This window comes from Coregonus clupeaformis, unplaced genomic scaffold (genome assembly GCF_020615455.1).
Source record: "Coregonus clupeaformis isolate EN_2021a unplaced genomic scaffold, ASM2061545v1 scaf0047, whole genome shotgun sequence".
Taxonomy (NCBI): Eukaryota; Metazoa; Chordata; class Actinopteri; order Salmoniformes; family Salmonidae; genus Coregonus; species Coregonus clupeaformis.
In genome coordinates this window covers 928,690-947,295 of record NW_025533502.1, presented here as the reverse complement: position 1 = coordinate 947,295, position 18,606 = coordinate 928,690, and positions in this window count along the sequence as shown.

The window sequence follows — 18,606 nt, the reverse complement described above, 5'->3', positions numbered from 1 at the left end:
AGTTATCAACTTCCAAATAGGCCTATTGAGCAAACAGCTTTGTTTGACAAAGTAAAACAAGAGAGATAATCCTTTGGCATGAGCGCACCAGCCATTCCTGGTGAGTGAGCTGCTGCATTATTGGGTGAGTAAATTAAATGAAAAGCTTTTTTAGGAGTATAATTTCCTCCTCATATTGTACAATATGTGTGTCTCCACACACCTAGGCCTAGGCAGTTGATGGATTCAAGACAAGGTAGTTTTTATTGATCTCAGATTTTCAGTTTGTCAGTGTCAAAGTAGACTGACTATCATTTCGATCATTTGTGAGGTATTAAAAAAGATTCTGCTAAAGTCTCCATTCATCTAAAATGATGTAGAAAGGCAAACATTTTCCCGGACCCTAGGCTACAAAAAATGATCACCATGTGTGCAACTTCTGCAAGCGCCTCTGCTCTACTGCTCTATGCCACTATGAGAAGCGATGATAATGCATTCAATGCTTTATTATAAAGGTAATCTCTCCTCCTTTCATGCGTTCTGGTACCTCAGAGCCCCCCAGGTCACTCCCCTCTCTGGCTCACTTTTTGTTCCGGCACCTCCCAATTTACAAATTAAGCACTGCTTCCACCCCAATAAGGGGCGAGATCCCACTCATCCCAGTCAAAGCTCTTCTCTGTCCTGCCACCTCAATGGTGGAACAAACTTCCTCCTGACAGAGCCCTTGCCCATCTTCCAAAAACATATCTCTTTAAATTGCAGCTTGGTTAAACCCCTAGCAACCAGTGACCATGTGAAAGCTTTATCAAAGCATTAAAAACCCAATGTTCAATGGGGCACAGCGCTAAACGGGGCCACTTACAACCATTCTTCTAGTGCTAGAGAGTGTGGTGGCGATAGCTCCGGGCCGAGATGATACAGTATTTCCCCTAGGTACAGATCTAGGATCAGCTTCCCCTCCCCTAATCCTAACCATTAGTGGGAGAAATGCAAAACTGACCCAAGGTCAGCGTCTAGGGGCAACTTCACCATACACATGGTGATACATACAGGTGATGCTCCTGCAGTGTGTTCATGCATTAAAGGTAGACTCAACGATATGACGTAGATGCAGAAAGGAAACAGCATAGAGGGTCAATTTCTGCAACAACTAAGAGCGTTGAAGCGCGAGGCTCAACTTCTCTGCTGTTTTGGTGCCCTGGCTACCACGCTGTGAACAGCGTGAGGCGAACCCGTGCACATGCGCAGATACTGTGTGTGACTGTGCTAGAGCGAAGTCTTGCATCTCACTCATCTCAATATCTGCAGTGCTGCTCGTGGCAACGTCATTTCGCTGAGACTACCTTTAATGCAAACATCCACCACATTAATTGCTCTCAGGGGTCTACAATGTTTACCCAGAAAACCTGAGCCCTGATATAGAGCTGGCATGTTACTCTAGTTAGGCAACCTTTTCGTATTATTATTATTATTATTATTTGTTTACTATGTTACGTCTAGTCTATGAGACCAGGCTGAGTCAGGGGGGCAGCCCTGATTTTAAGTAATACTGTAACAGTCTGAAAGCATGGCATGGCATTTTCCAATACTGATAAACATCTGTCAGTCAGCTTCAAGTCCTTTTGCCTTTCAAAAGAAAATAGTGAGACATGACTGTTGTTTTTAACTATTCTTCTGGACAGTGTAGCTTGTTAGGGTGATGAACTCGTTATCAGAAAGTCTGACTTCATGTCAAATGGTCAAATCTCCTAAATATAAAAAGGCACCGGTTCTAGCATGCATGGTTGTTTTGCATATCCTTTTCTTCAAAGCAACATGTCTGTGCTGACATGCAAATCATCACCCAATGCTGAGACATTAGTTTCTGTCAGCATATGTTACGTATATGGAAAGAATCTGACTACATCTACACAATACTTCAAGTGAGGTCCTAACTTTTTTAGTAGGTCTATATCTGCATATCTGGTAGTATGGATGTATTCAGGAGGGTCCAGTGTTGCAGATAGACATCCAGTCAGAAATAATCTTGGAAACTGCATCAGATGCTCAATTAGATTCTGGGAGGAGAGGTTGAGAGAAAGATACTTATGCGAGTAGCGAAGTCTGGACCGCCTAAACGGAAACTAACAGCCAAAGCTTACCCCCCTTCCAAAAAAACGTTCTGCTTGAAATCATTGTTTGAAATCCCCGCCCCCACGTTAAGAACCACCTTCACCCAATCATGTTACGTCCAAATAACCAGTGATGGAAACTGTTTCTCAAAACGTTTTCTCCCTACTGACCACTACCATGGTCCTGGTGTCTCTGACAGGTGGAGTGCTAAGACTAGGGCCCATATTCATAAGACATCTCAGAGTAGGACTGCTGATCTAGGATCAGTTTGGCCTTTTATATCATAATGAATAAGTTTACATAGATGCTCGTTCTGTTCCTTCTTTGAACACACGACACAGTGGGGTTACTGCAGTGCGTTTGTAGAACTCACCACACAGGAAACCCTGAATGACACCACCACAACACTGTGGTGTGACCTCTGACCCTTAACCCCTGCTCTCTGACATCTCCTGCAACCTCACATCAGCCCTCCTTGTCCACATGAAGCTGTCCTAATGACTCACCACCAGGGCTAATCTGGAGTTCCGGTGCCCCCACTCATCTCCCCCTGACCTCTCCACCCCCTCATCTAGCCCTTATCTCTCCATCTCTCCATCATCTCTCCACCTCCTCACCTCTCCACCCCCTCATCTCTCCATCCCCTCACCTCTCCACCCCCTCATCTCCCCCTTATCTCTCCACCTCTCCACCCCCTCATCTCTCCATCCCCATCTCTCCATCTCTCCACCCCCCCATCTCTCCTCCCCCTCATCTCTCCATCTCTCCACCCCCCCATCTCTCCTCCCCCTCATCTCTCCATCTCTCCTCCCCCTCATCTCTCCTCACCCTCATCTCTCTATCTCTCCTCCCCATCTCCCCCCCACCTCTCCATCTCTCCTCCCCCTCATCTCCCCCCCACCTCTCCATCTCTCCTCCCCCTCATCTCTCCATCTCTCCTCCCCCTCATCTCTCCCCCCACCTCTCCATCTCTCCTCCCCCTCATCTCTCCTCCCCCTCATCTCTCCATCTCACCTCCCCCTCACCTCTCCACCTCTCCACCCCCTCATCTCTCCATCCCCATCTCTCCACCCCCATCTCTCCTCCCCCTCATCTCTCCATCTCTCCTCCCCCCATCTCTCCATCTCTCCTCCCCCTCATCTCTCCATCTCTCCTCCCCCATCTCTCCTCCCCCTCATCTCTCCATCTCTCCCCCACCTCTCAATCTCTCCTCCCCCTCATCTCTCCATCTCTCCTCCCCCTCATCTCTCCATCTCTCCTCCCCCTCATCTCTCCATCTCTCCTCCCCTCACCTCTCCACCACTGTGGAGGAGACAGAAAAGACCTGATTCTGAACCTCTTGTGGTGTTGGACAGGGAATTTCACTCAGGTTTGTTTGGCCCATTATGAATTCTGTTGATATACTTATCTTAGTCCAGCAGATAGGTGATAACTTTGTGAAGTGTATGATACGAAATGAATGAATTCTGTCTGTGGGCTTGTCTGCCTCATGTGAATTGGATCGGACCACTTCTTACGATCTTGAAAAGTAACTGAAGAGAGAAAATTCTCAAATGTATTTACCTATTTAAAGTTGTCTTTAGCCCTAGTCTCTGTTGCCACTGCTAGCCAAAGTTGACCATGCCATCAGGTCTATGGAAGGCCTTTAAACTGTAGCTGCACCGTCCCACATTATTGGGACAGTAGATCCCTAATATGTTATCGTAGTAGTAGTCCTTAGACTTCCTGGTCCAGTGAACAGCAGCCACGCGCAGAGGATAACCATGACACCTGTGGATGCCAATCCTCTCCCCAGCCTAACCAAAGGCCAAACATCACACTGTGTCTGCCCCGCTGGCAGCTAAAGAGATTTCGGTCATTACTTGCTCCTTTTGAAATATCATCAAACGTTTCCCCTGCTCATATTCACAGCCCGCTATAAGCCTGATAGACAGGTACGCTACCCAGAGGCCCGTGCAGCACTATTTTTATTTCAGGCCCTTTGATGGTTACTAAAAATAGGTTGATCTGCTGACCTCTGGTCCCGCAGGGCCGATCAGCTCGTTTGGGTACGACTTGATCCCCCCCCCACACCCCTTTTGACGTCATTTTGGACGAAGCAGCACTTTATTATTAGAGGGAGGCTTCCCGACATGAATTGAACGGTCTGCTCCTATTCAGTTTGTGCACTATGTGTGTTATGTAAGGGGATATACTCTGTTGTTATCGCCTGCCTGTATCCTGGCCATGTAGGCCAGCGTACAGTGTGTGTGTGTGTGTGTTCGTGTGCGTGCGTGTACGAGTGTGTGAGTGTGTGTATGTGTGCGAGTGTGTGTGTGGGCGCATGCCCGTTCGCATCAGCTTGTGTGTGTGTGCAGCGTCTACGATAGAATCCATGGCTCCTGAAATAGCCCCAGTCCTCCACCTAATTGTACATCCCTCCTCCTCCTGCATGCCAAGGTCGCTGACCCCATCATCCACCTCACTGGTTCCGGAAGAGTCCTTTCCGCCCCCTACGGTGTCCAAAGCCCCAGCCAACAGGCACAGCATCAGCCCAGCCTAACAGCAAAGCACCAGAACCAGTTAGGAGTGATCCCAGGCCGGCCCAGCCCAAGTAGCTCAAACTGACATGTATGTTCTAATCAGCACCACCCTGTGGGCCCTGTGGCTCCCTGGCCTCAGGATGAGGGCCCCTCAGAGAGGCTCCGTCCGGGGCCCCTGGAACCCCCCCACCATGAATGTGTCACGGCCGCCGTGGAAACAGCAGGCTGAGCATACTGTCTGGGTATGTACATTCAGTGCATACACTCTAGGGTTGGGGTACACCCCCTCTCCACGAGACGTACACTCTAGGGTTGTGGTACACCCCCTCTCCTCGAGACATACACTCTAGGGTTAGGATACACCCCCTCTCCTCGAGACATACAGTGAAAAGTATTTGATCCCCTGCTGATTTTGTACGTTTGCCCACTGACAAAGACATGATCAGTCTATAATTTTAATGGTAGGTTTATTTGAACAGTGAGAGACAGAATAACAACAAAAAAATCCTGAAAAACGCATGTCAAAAATGTTATAAATTGATTTGCATTTTAATGACGGAAATAAGTATTTGACCCCTCTGCAAAACATGACTTAGTACTTGGTGGCAAAACACTTTTTGGCAATCACAGAGGTCAGACGTTTCTTGTAGTTGGCCACCAGGTTTGCACACATCTCAGGAGGGATTTTGTCCCAGTCCTCTTTGCAGATCTTCTCCAAGTCATTAAGGTTTCGAGGCTGACGTTTGGCAACTCGAACCTTCAGCTCCCTCCACAGATTTTCTATGGGATTAAGGTCTGGAGACTGACTAGGCCACTCCAGGACCTTAATGTGTTTCTTCTTGAGCCACTCCTTTGTTGCCTTGGCCGTGTGTTTTGGGTCATTGTCATGCTGAAATACCCATCCACAACCCATTTTCAATGCCCTGGCTGAGGGAAGGAGGTTCTCACCCAAGATTTGACGGTACATGGCCCCGTCCATCGTCCCTTTGATGCGGTGAAGTTGTCCTGTCCCCTTAGCAGAAAAACACCCCCAAAGCATAATGTTTCCACCTCCATGTTTGACGGTGGGGATGGTGTTCTTGGGGTCATAGGCAGCATTCCTCCTCCTCCAAACACGGCGAGTTGAGTTCATGCCAAAGAGCTCCATTTTGGTCTCATCTGACCACAACACTTTCACACAGTTCTCCTCTGAATCATTCAGATGTTCATTGGCAAACTTCAGACGGGCCTGTATATGTGCCTTCTTGAGCAGGGGGACCTTGCGGGCGCTGCAGGATTTCAGTCCTTCACGGCGTAGTGTGTTACCAATTGTTTTCTTGGTGACTATGGTCCCAGCTGCCTTGAGATCATTGACAAGATCCTCCTGTGTAGTTCTGGGCTGATTCCTCACCGTTCTCATGATCATTGCAACTCCACGAGGTGAGATCTTGCATGGAGCCCCAGGCCGAGGGAGATTGACAGGTCTTTTGTGTTTCTTCCATTTGCGAATAATCGCACCAACTGTTGTCCCCTTCTCACCAAGCTGCTTGGCGATGGTCTTGTAGCCCATTCCAGCCTAGTGTAGGTCTTCAATCTTGTCCCTGACATCCTTGGAGAGCTCTTTGGTCTTGACCATGGTGGAGAGTTTAGAATCTGATTGATTGATTGCTTCTGTGGACAGGTGTCTTTTATACAGGTAACAAGCTGAGATTAGGAGCACTCCCTTTAAGAGTGTGCTCCTAATCTCAGCTCGTTACCTGTATAAAAGATACTTGGGAGCCAGAAATCTTTCTGATTGCGAGGGGGTCAAATACTTATTTCCCTCATTAAAATGCAAATCAATTTATAACATTTTTGACATGCGTTTTTCTGGATTTTTTTGTTGTTATTCTGTCTCTCACTGTTCAAATAAAGCTACCATTAAAATGATAGACTGATAATTTCTTTGTCAGTGGGCAAACGTACAAAATCAGCAGGGGATCAAATACTTTTTTCTCTCACTCCACACTAGGGTTAGCGTAACCCCCTCTCCTCAAGACATACACTCTAGGGTTGGGGTACACCCCCTCTCCTCGAGACATACACTTTAGGGTTAGGGTACACCCCCTCTCCCCGAGACATACACTCTAGGGTTGGGGTACACCCCCTCTCCCCGAGACATACACTCGAGGGTTTGGATAAAAGCGTCTGCTAAATGGCATATTATTATTATTAGGGTTAGGGTACACCCCCTCTCCTCCATACACTCTAGGGTTGGGGTACACCCCCTCTCCTCGAGACATACACTCAAGGGTTGGGGTACACCCCCTCTCCTCGAGACATACACTCTAGGGTTGGGGTACACCCCCTCTCCTCGAGACATACACTCTAGGGTTAGGGTAAGACCCTGTCCTCAACACATAGAAGCTAGGGCATGTTAGGGCCATACACAAACACACACAGTGTCTCTTTCTCTCTGTCACACTCACACGCAGTGTTGCCAACTAATTTTTAGGGGAAGTTGCTAGAGGCAGGTCGATTTGTTGCAAAAAATTGCTAAGTTGGCATCACTACTCACACGTGTCCATGTGACTGTTTACCGTATGTATGACGTGAACACGTGTTTGTTATACAGTGTTGTAAATGTTTGTGAGTAGCATATGTGTTTGTAAGTCTTCATGCTTTGTGTTTGACTGTTAGCATGTATTGCTAGTGTTTATGAAAATCCTACACAAAATCAAATACTCCATGTTTTAAGTGCCTCCTAAACTGTTCATTTAAAGTTGTACTTGTATGTGATATGTCCAGTGGTTCAGCTACAGTACTGCTACAGGAGGCCAACAAGTCTGAGACATAATCCTGCTGGGTGTAGAACTGTAGTACAACCTTATAGTTTGGGCCTGAGAAGAAAGGAGTGATGACAGAATATTGGGAGGCTGAGTCATCGTGGGCTCCAACAGAATGATGGAAACAGAGAGGGGGGGTGAGAAAGTAGAAACTGACATGATCATGACGTACCCTCATAGGGACAATAAAGAGTGATGCTGAAGTCCCGACTCACTCCACCCTAAAAACGACATCAGCCAAGGCCCAACTCCACCACCACTATAATCACCAACGAGCCCTGTCGTTGATAGTCTTAGATTGACACATGCTGACATAGGGGGTTTCCTCTATTCTCAAATGTATTTTTCTTATTCTGTTGCTTACAGAAGATGAGTGTGAGTGAGTGAGTGAGTGAGTGAGTGAGTGAGTGAGTGAGTGAGTGAGTGAGTGAGCGTGTCAAACCATGGTGAATATTTGTTTGTGTTTTGTTTGTTTCCTTCCAGGTAAGAAATGAGAAGACTAGCAGTCCAAGCATTAGGGCAACAGAACACATGGGTGTATCAGTGTAACAACAGAACCACCAGGATGAATATCAAGGAGCCCATCAGTTACCTCAGAACCACCAAGATAAATATGAAGGAGACCATCAGTTACCTCAGAACCACCAGGATGAATATGAAGGAGCACATCAGTTACCTCAGAACCACCAGGATGAATATGAAGGAGTCCATCAGTTACCTCAGAACCACCAAGATAAATATGAAGGAGACCATCAGTTACCTCAGAACCACCAAGATAAATATGAAGGAGACCATCAGTTACCTCAGAACCACCAAGATAAATATGAAGGAGACCATCAGTTACCTCAGAACCACCAAGATAAATATGAAGGAGACCATCAGTTACCTCAGAACCACCAGGATGAATATGAAGGAGCCCATCAGTTACCTCAGAACCACCAAGATAAATATGAAGGAGACCATCAGTTACCTCAGAACCACCAGGATGAATATGAAGGAGACCATCAGTTACCTCAGAACAACCAAGATAAATATGAAGGAGACCATCAGTTACCTCAGAACCACCAGGATGAATATGAAGGAGCCCATCAGTTACCTCAGAACCACCAAGATAAATATGAAGGAGACCATCAGTTACCTCAGAACCACCAGGATGAATATGAAGGAGACCATCAGTTACCTCAGAACAACCAAGATAAATATGAAGGAGTCCATCAGTTACCTCAGAACCACAAGGATGAATATGAAGGAGTCCATCAGTTACCTCAGAAACAGAACCAGAACATACAGCATCACACATCAGAAGAACGTTCCATGTTTCTCATTATTGACCTCAAACCTTATTAACACAGTCAGAATGACATCAACCCTTATTAACACAATCAGAATGACATCAACTTATTAACACAATCAGAATGACATCAAACCTTATTCACACAGTCAGAATGAGATCAAACCATTATTAACACAGTCAGAATGACCTCAAGCCTTATTAACACAGTCAGAATGACCTCAAACCTTATTATCACAGTCAGAATGACATCAAACCTTATTCACACAGTCAGAATGACCTAATTCCTTATTAACACAGTCAGAATGACCTCAACCCTACCTTAATGAATGACATCAACCCTACCTTAATGAATGACATCAACCCTACCTTAATGATACAAAGGACAACATATTGTAGCGACCTCAACCAAATGCCTAACAACCTCATCAAGAGGTTCGGATATCTTGGCAAGTTAACAGTTGCTGGACCTGGGTTTGTGTCCCAGTCGGGCTACCCCCCACATTTGCTACAATATTAATTGTATTATTATCATTGATATTGGATTTTGAGTATGTTATTCTGGAAAAAGCTTATTGAAATGCCTGTCTTTATAGGCCCATCTTGGGCTGGAGAAGAGGCCCTGAAACATGGCATTCTGACGTTCTCTCACTTAATATATCTCTGTCTCTTTCTCTTTCGCTACTTGTTTCTGTAGAGAATAGAGTCAGAGGAGAGGCCAGGCATGGCGCTACTGCTGCTTCCATAACGTCAGTATGGATCATGACGGCCACCATCACACTAATAGCCACAGCCACGAGCAGGGCCTCATCCCACGTGTGTCCAAGACCAGTCATCGGGATTGGAGACGGATCGGTGTGTGTCTCCTGGTAAAAGCCTCCTCGCTCCGGAGCTTCTCCAAAGCGTCTGGAATGGGCTGTCTCAAATGGCACCACCCTATTCCCTACGTAGTGCACTACTTTTGACCAGGGCCCAATAGTGCACTGTAGAGGATAGGGTGCCATTTGGGACGCAACCATGGCTGTCGACACTCCCTAGCCTTTAACGTATGATCTAGAAAACCTTCAACTGATTACTCTCTTCGATGCTCCTCACCAGTCTTGTCCTAACTGCTTTCATATGTTTAGTAATGCTGCCTTCAGATGTCATTAGTTCCACTAAGATGCAGAAGGAGAAAAGTGGTGGGGTAGCGCCACTACTTCACTACCATTACAGAGATCTTCCAAGAGCACTTCAGTGGAGATTTGTAATAGTGCTCAGTACTGAGGTTGACTACAGTTATAATGTTTATGCATCTCAAATATCTCCGGACAGTAGGCACATGCATTATATCAAACTGTCTCTGTGGAATCATTCCTTCTCACGTAATACACATTGTGTATTGACATCTTTATGATTAGTTACAGTATCTTTGTGGCAATTGTAATGCAATACTTTGTAAATGTTCAGTTGCTCACTTACACATTAGGAAACAAAATCAATAATTGTACATATTCAGTGCATTCGGAAAGTATTCAGATCCCTTGACTTTTTCCACATTTTGTTATGTTACAGCCTTATTCTAAAATTGATTAAATATGTTTTTTTCCTCATCAATCTACACACAATACCCCATCATGACGAAGCAAAAACAGGTTTGTAAAATGTTCTGATAATTGATTAAATATAAAAAGAGAAATACCTTATTTACATAAGTATTCAGACCCTTTTCTATGAGACTCGAAATTGAGCTAAAGTGAATCCTGTTTCCATTGATCATCCTTGAGATGTTTCTACAACTTGATTGGAGTCCACCTGTGGTAAATTCAATTGATTGGACATGATTTGAAAAGGCACACACCTATCTACACTACCAGTCAAAAGTTTGGAAAAGTTTTTTTCTTTATTTTTTTTTACTATTTTCTACATTGTAGAAGACATCAAAACTATGAAATAACACATATGGAATCATGTAGTAACCAAAAAAGTGTTAAACAAATCAAAATATGTTTTATATTTGAGATTCTTCAAATAGCCACCCTTTGCCTTGATGACAGCTTTGCACACGCTTGGCATTCTCTCAACCAGCATCATGAGGTAGTCACCTGGAATGCATTTCAATTAACAGGTGTGCCTTCTTAAAAGTTAATTTGTGGAATTCCTTTCCTTCTTAATGTGTTTTAGCTAATCAGTTGTGTTGTGACAAGGTAGGGGGGGTATACAGAAGATAGCCCTATTTGGTAAAAGAACAAGTCCATATTATGGCAAGAACAGCTAAAATAAGCAAAGAGAAACGACAGTCCATCATTACTTTAAGACATGAAGGTCAGTCAATACGGAACATTTCAAGAACTTTGAAAGTTTCTTCAAGTGCAGTCGCAAAAACCATCAAGTGCTATGATGAATCTGGCTCTCATGAGGAGCACCACAGGAATGGAAGACTCAGAGTTACAGTGAGGGAAAAAAGTATTTGATCCCCTGCTGATTTTGTACGTTTGCCCACTGACAAAGACATGATCAGTCTATAATTTTAATGGTAGGTTTATTTGAACAGTGAGAGACAGAATAACAACAAAAACATCCAGAGAAACGCATGTCAAAAATGTTATTAATTGATTTGCATTTTAATGAGGGAAATAAGTATTTGACCCCTCTGCAAAACATGACTTAGTACTTGGTGGCAAAACCCTTGTTGGCAATCACAGAGGTCAGACGTTTCTTGTAGTTGGACACCAGGTTTGCACACATCTCAGGAGGGATTTTGTACCACTCTTTGCAGATCTTCTCCAAGTCATTAAGGTTTCGAGGCTGACGTTTGGCAACTCGAACCTTCAGCTCCCTCCACAGATTTTCTATGGGATTAAGGTCTGGAGACTGGCTAGGCCACTCCAGGACCTTAATGTGCTTCTTCTTGAGCCACTCCTTTGTTGCCTTGGCCGTGTGTTTTGGGTCATTGTCATGCTGGAATACCCATCCACGACCCATTTTCAATGCCCTGGCTAAGGGAAGGAGGTTCTCACCCAAGATTTGACGGTACATGGCCCCGTCCATCATCCCTTTGATGCGGTGAAGTTGTCCTGTCCCCTTAGCAGAAAAACACCCCCAAAGCATAATGTTTCCACCTCCATGTTTGACGGTGGGGATGGTGTTCTTGGGGTCATAGGCAGCATTCCTCCTCCTCCAAACACGGCGAGTTGAGTTCCATTTTGGTCTCAACACTTTCACATAGTTCTCCTCTGAATCATTCAGATGTTCATTGGCAAACTTCAGACGGGCCTGTATATGTGCTTTCTTGAGCAGGGGGACCTTGCGGGCGCTGCAGGATTTCAGTCCTTCACAGCGTAGTGTGTTACCAATTGTTTTCTTGGTGACTATGTTCCCAGCTTTCTTGAGATCATTGACAAGATCCTCCCATGTAGTTCTGGACTGATTCTTCACCGTTCTCATGATCATTGCAACTCCACGAGGTGAGATCTTGCATGGAGCCCCAGGCCGAGGGAGATTGACAGATCTTTTGTGTTTCTTCCATTTGCGAATAATCGCACCAACTGTTGTCACCTTCTCACCAAGCTGCTTGGCGATGGTCTTGTAGCCCATTCCAGCCTTGTGTAGGTCTACAATCTTGTCCCTGACATCCTTGAAGAGCTCTTTGGTCTTGGCCATGGTGGAGAGTTTGGAATCTGATTGATTGATTGCTTCTGTGGACAGGTGTCTTTTATACAGGTAACAAGCTGAGATTAGGAGCACTCTCTTTAAGAGTGTGCTCCTAATCTCAGCTCGTTACCTATATAAAAAGACACCTGGGAGCCAGAAATCTTTCTGATTAAGAGGGGGTCAAATACTTATTTCCCTCATTAAAATGCAAATCAATCTATAAAATTTTTGACATGCGTTTTTCTGGATTTTTTTGTTGTTATTCTGTCTCTCACTGTTCAAATAAACCTACCATTAAAATTATAGACTGATCATTTCTTTGTCAGTGGGCAAACATACAAAATCAGCAGGTGATCAAATACTTTTTCCCCTCACTGTACCACTGCTGCAGAGGATAAGTTTATTAGAGTTACCAGCCTCAGAAAATACAGCCCAAATAAATGCTTCAGAGTTCAAGGCACAGACACATCTCAACATCAACTGTTCAGAGGGGACTGTGTGAATCAGGTCTTCATGGTCGAATTGCTGCAAAGAAACCACAACAACTAAAGGACACCAATAAGAAGAAGAGACTTGCTTGGGCCAAGAAAAATGAGCAATGGACATTAGACCGATGGAAATGTGTCCTTTGGTCTGGAGTCCAAATTTGAGATTTTTGGTTCCAACCGCCGCGTCTTTGTGAGACGTGGTGTGGGTGAACAGATGATCTCTGCATGTGTAGTTCCCACCGTAAAGCATGGAGGCGGAGGTGTTATGGTGTTGGGGTGTTTTGATGGTGACACTGTGATTTATTTAGAATTCAAGGCACACTTAACCAGCATGGCTACCACAGCATTCTGCAGCGATACGCCATCCCATCTGGTTTGGGATTAGTGGGACTATCATTTGTTTTTCAACAGGACAATGACCCAACACACCTCCGGGCTGTGTAAGGGCTATTTACCAAGAAGGAGAGTGATGGAGTGCTGCATCAGATGACCTGGCCTCCACAATCCCCCGACCTCAACCCAATTGAGATGGTTTGGGATGAGTCAGAGGAAAAGCAGCCAACAAGTGCTAAGCATATGTGGGAACTCCTTCAAGACTGTTGGAAAAGCATTCCAGGTGAAGCTGGTTGAGAGAATGCCAAGAGTGTGCAAAGCTGTCATCAAGCCAAAGGGTGGCTATTTGAAGAATCTCAAATATTAAATATATTTAGATTTGTTTAACCCTTTTTGGGATACTACATGATTCCATATGTGTTATTTCATAGTTTGATGTCATCACCATTATTCTACAATGTAGAAAATAGTAAAAAAAATCAAGAAAAACCCTTGAATGAGTAGGTGTGTCCAAACTTTTAACTGGTACTGTATATAAGGTCCCACAGTTGACAGTGCATGTAAGAGCAAAAACCAAGCACTGAGGTAGAAGGAATTGTCCCTAGATTGAACTCTTTAGCCTGAATGCCAAGTGTCACTCTCTGGAGGAAACCTGGCACCATCCCTACGGTGACGCATGGGGGTGGCAGCATCACCGGCAGGGACTGGGAGACTAGTCAGGATCGAGGGAAAGATGAACGGAGCAAAGTACAGAGAGATCCTTGATGAAAACCTGCTCCAGAGCACTCTGGACCTCAGACTGGGTGGAAAGTTTACCTTCCAACAGGACAACGACTCTAAGCCCACAGCCAAGACAACGCAGGAGTGGCTTCGGGACAAGTCTCTGAATGTCCTTGAGTGGCCCAGCCATAGCCGGTCTTGAACCTGATCGAACATCTCTGGAGACCTGAAAATAGCTGTGCAGCGACACTCCCCATCCAACCTGACAGAGCTTGAGAGGATCTGCAGAGAAGAATTTGAGAAACTCCCCAAATACAGGTGTGCCAAGCTTGTAGCGTCATACCCAAGAACACTTGAGGCTGTAATTGCTGGCAAAGGTCCTTCAACAAAGTACTGAGTAAAGGGTCTGAATACTTATGTAATTTGGATTTTTCAGTTTTTATTTTAAATACATTTGCAATCATTTCTAAAAACCTGTTTTTGCTTTGTCATTATGGGGTATTGTGTGTAGATTGATGAGGAAAACAAACAATTTAATCAATTTTAGAATAAGGCTGTAACATAACAAAATGTGGAAAAAGTCAAGGGGTCTGAATACTTTCGGGAATGCACTGTATAATACAATAATGATATACAACACAATAAGTGCCTCTGCCATCCTTGGTAGTACTTCAGCAGCACATCCCAGTAGAATGCAATGAATATGTCTGGTTTAGTTCTGGTATTATTACAGAGATATGGCACACAGGGAAAATGCTGGTTGTTCCCCCTCATTTGGAAAGCATTAAAGAACATAGTTTGGGGCTGTCAATCGCGTTCACGTTGTCATGCTGCATCACGCAATCCCTTCTCAAAGTCAGTGTGTTATGTCGAGAAACGTGCCTATTTTCCTAGAAAGTACGAAATGTCTCGATTCCAAAGCTATACGATACTACAGACAGCAAGTTAATTATCTCGGAAAAGATTTGTAATGTTGTACTTCTTGTTGACAAAATTTGTGCTAATGTTGGGTTTTTGAGATAGCGCCCAATAGACTCCCATTCACTCATTGAAGGCGAGCGCTCCTTGTCCCAGAATGGCCCAGACTGCACCGTACAGCCCATCTCCTCAAAATTATATCTGCCGTTGCGAATGTCAGACTCCACTCTGTGAGGCACATCAATCTGCAAGTTCAACATGGTGAGATTGTAGACTACTAAATTGATAGTGCAGTTGGTTTAGGCGATTGTACAGCTAACTAGCTACTTCACATGCTGATATTGTATTTGGTATTATTGTGTGTAGCTATGTTTGCTAGCTAGCTAGCCAGCCATCCAGCCCATAGAGGGAGCATTGCATTGTGGATTCTGTAGTCGACTTGAGTTGCAACAGATTTTGGTTTTGGGTGGATTTTTCCATTCACTAATCAATCAAGTACAAGGAAGGAGTGAAAACCTGCAGACACTGCCTTTCATGGAATGAGTTGGACACCTGTCCTTTAGGAGGATTGTCACCTATACCTACCAAAATGTGTGGCTGACACTTTTCATAGTTTAAGTTTAGATAGTGTAGTCTATGCTGTGTGGTGCACTGCAGACATATGCTCAATGAACACATCACTTTTAGGTTGCTGAGTAAAAATTGCTCCATAAATGTGCAGTGCTGGACATGGGACTGTCTAGATCTAATTCTCTACCTAAAAGGGTCTGGGTCAAATGACGTCGTATCCTTGAGCACCCAGCAGGGCTAGCTATGACTCAAATTCCCCCCAAGTTACTTCCAGCTGTGTATGTTAGCAGCAGTTGTAAGCCTAGTGAGTCATTCATCAGCTCCACAAATAAACAGTGTGAGGTGTTGTACAGCTATGCTGACTCATAGTGAAACCACCCTGGCTGGAGCCTGTCCCAAATAGCACCCTATTCCCTACATGGTGCACTACTTTCGACCAGGGCCCAAGGACCACGCTGACTAGAAGTGAGGCCTAGGGCCATTCCCAAATGACACCCTATTCCCTACAAAGGTCTACCAGAGCCCTATGGGTCTACTACCACACTGACTGCTGATGGAAAAACATCAGGCTCTCAGGTTAGAATAACCCACAGTCATCAGGCTCTCTCAGGTTAGAATAACCCACAGTCATCAGGCTCTCTCAGGTTAGAATAACCCAGTCACAGCACTCCCAATGGATGCCTTTCTTTCTACTGGGATGAAAGGGAGTTAAAGGGAGAGAGGGAAGCACCTCTCTCCCCCCCACCTATACGCCTCATTTATTTACCTTCACAATTACACCATGCTCTTCCCGTGTGGGCCGTGTTCCAATTCCTTCTGTTTTCTTCCTCTTTTCAAATGGAAGATCTACGCGTGTGGTCTCAGCAATGGTTTGTCTGACACACACACACACACACACAGAGAGAGAGAGACAAAAACACACACTCATGCACGCACACTCCATTCAACTTTCCCCTGGCCTGTAGCTCGAAGTCCACCACCCCCCTCCCTCCCTCCCTCCCTCCTCCTCCTCCTAACTAAACATCTCAGGACAGCAGAAGGGAACTTCAAAGTGTCCGGAGGGGGTACTCCTTTTTTCCTGCCACTTGTCATAATCCAAGGGCCTGGCTGCTCCCCTTATTACGCTAATTGCTTCCAACTGCTCCAGGAGCCTTTGATGGGGGGTTGGGGTGGTGGTGGTGGGCGAAGCCAGCCAGAGAGAGCATGCTGCAAGCACCTGTTGTTGCAGAGCCAGACACAGGTGGGCTGTAGTATGGCAGTGCTGGTATGGAAGAGTGACGACAGCACCACTGGGGTGTATTAAATGAGACAAAACTTAATGGGGAGAAGGTTCCCAAAAACGTAAACATCATCAGAAGTAAATTGGTAGGCAATGTACAAACAATGACCTTAATGCTTAAGATTATCTTCAGGTTTCTGAGGAAACTCACCCCTGAATGTTATAGATGGAAAGAGAATGAATAGAGTTGACACGAGTCTCTATTCTTACATGACAGGCAATTATATCTGTTCTACACAATTCATTTCTGTCTAAATGTTCTGTAATGTTTCTTAGTCCTGAACACAGCCCCTGGTTTCTGTTTCTATTGGATTGATATATATGATAAATATATACAGTGGGGGAAAAAAGTATTTAGTCAGCCACCAATTGTGCAAGTTCTCCCACTTAAAAAGATGAGAGAGGCCTGTAATTTTCATCATAGGTACACGTCAACTATGACAGACAAAATGAGAAAAAAATATCCAGAAAATCACATTGTAGGATTTTTAATGAATTTATTTGCAAATTATGGTGGAAAATAAGTATTTGGTCAATAACAAAAGTTTCTCAATACTTTGTTATATGCCCTTTGTTGGCAATGACACAGGTCAAACGTTTTCTGTAAGTCTTCACAAGGTTTTCACACACTGTTGCTGGTATTTTGGCCCATTCCTCCATGCAGATCTCCTCTAGAGCAGTGATGTTTTGGGGCTGTCGCTGGGCAACACGGACTTTCAACTCCCTCCAAAGATTTTCTATGGGGTTGAGATCTGGAGACTGGCTAGGCCACTCCAGGACCTTGAAATGCTTCTTACGAAGCCACTCCTTCGTTGCCCGGGCGGTGTGTTTGGGATCATTGTCATGCTGAAAGACCCAGCCACGTTTCATCTTCAATGCCCTTGCTGATGGAAGGAGGTTTTCACTCAAAATCTCACGATACATGGCCCCATTCATTCTTTCCTTTACACGGATCAGTCGTCCTGGTCCCTTTGCAGAAAAACAGCCCCAAAGCATGATGTTTCCACCCCCATGCTTCACAGTAGGTATGGTGTTCTTTGGATGCAACTCAGCATTCTTTGTCCTCCAAACACGACGAGTTGAGTTTTTACCAAAAAGTTCTATTTTGGTTTCATCTGACCATATGACATTCTCCCAATCCTCTTCTGGATCATCCAAATGCACTCTAGCAAACTTCAGACGGGCCTGGACATGTACTGGCTTAAGCAGGGGGACACGTCTGGCACTGCAGGATTTGAGTCCCTGGCGGCGTAGTGTGTTACTGATGGTAGGCTTTGTTACTTTGGTCCCAGCTCTCTGCAGGTCATTCACTAGGTCCCCCCCGTGTGGTTCTGGGATTTTTGCTCACCGTTCTTGTGATCATTTTGACCCCACGGGGTGAGATCTTGCGTGGAGCCCCAGATCGAGGGAGATTATCAGTGGTCTTGTATGTCTTCCATTTCCTAATAATTGCTCCCACAGTTGATTTCTTCAAACCAAGCTGCTTACCTATTGCAGATTCAGTCTTCCCAGCCTGGTGCAGGTCAACAATTTTGTTTCTGGTGTCCTTTGACAGCTCTTTGGTCTTGGCCATAGTGGAGTTTGGAGTGTGACTGTTTGAGGTTGTGGACAGGTGTCTTTTATACTGATAACAAGTTCAAACAGGTGCTATTAATACAGGTAACGAGTGGAGGACAGAGGAGCCTCTTAAAGAAGACGTTACAGGTCTGTGAGAGCCAGAAATCTTGCTTGTTTGTAGGTGACCAAATACTTATTTTCCACCATAATTTGCAAATAAATTCATTAAAAATCCTACAATGTGATTTTCTGGGTTTTTTTTTTCTCAATTTGTCTGTCATAGTTGACTTGTACCTATGGTGAAAATTACAGGCCTCTCTCATCTTTTTAAGTGGGAGAACTTGCACAATTGGTGGCTGACTAAATACTTTTACATTAACCTCTGTAATTATTGGGACAC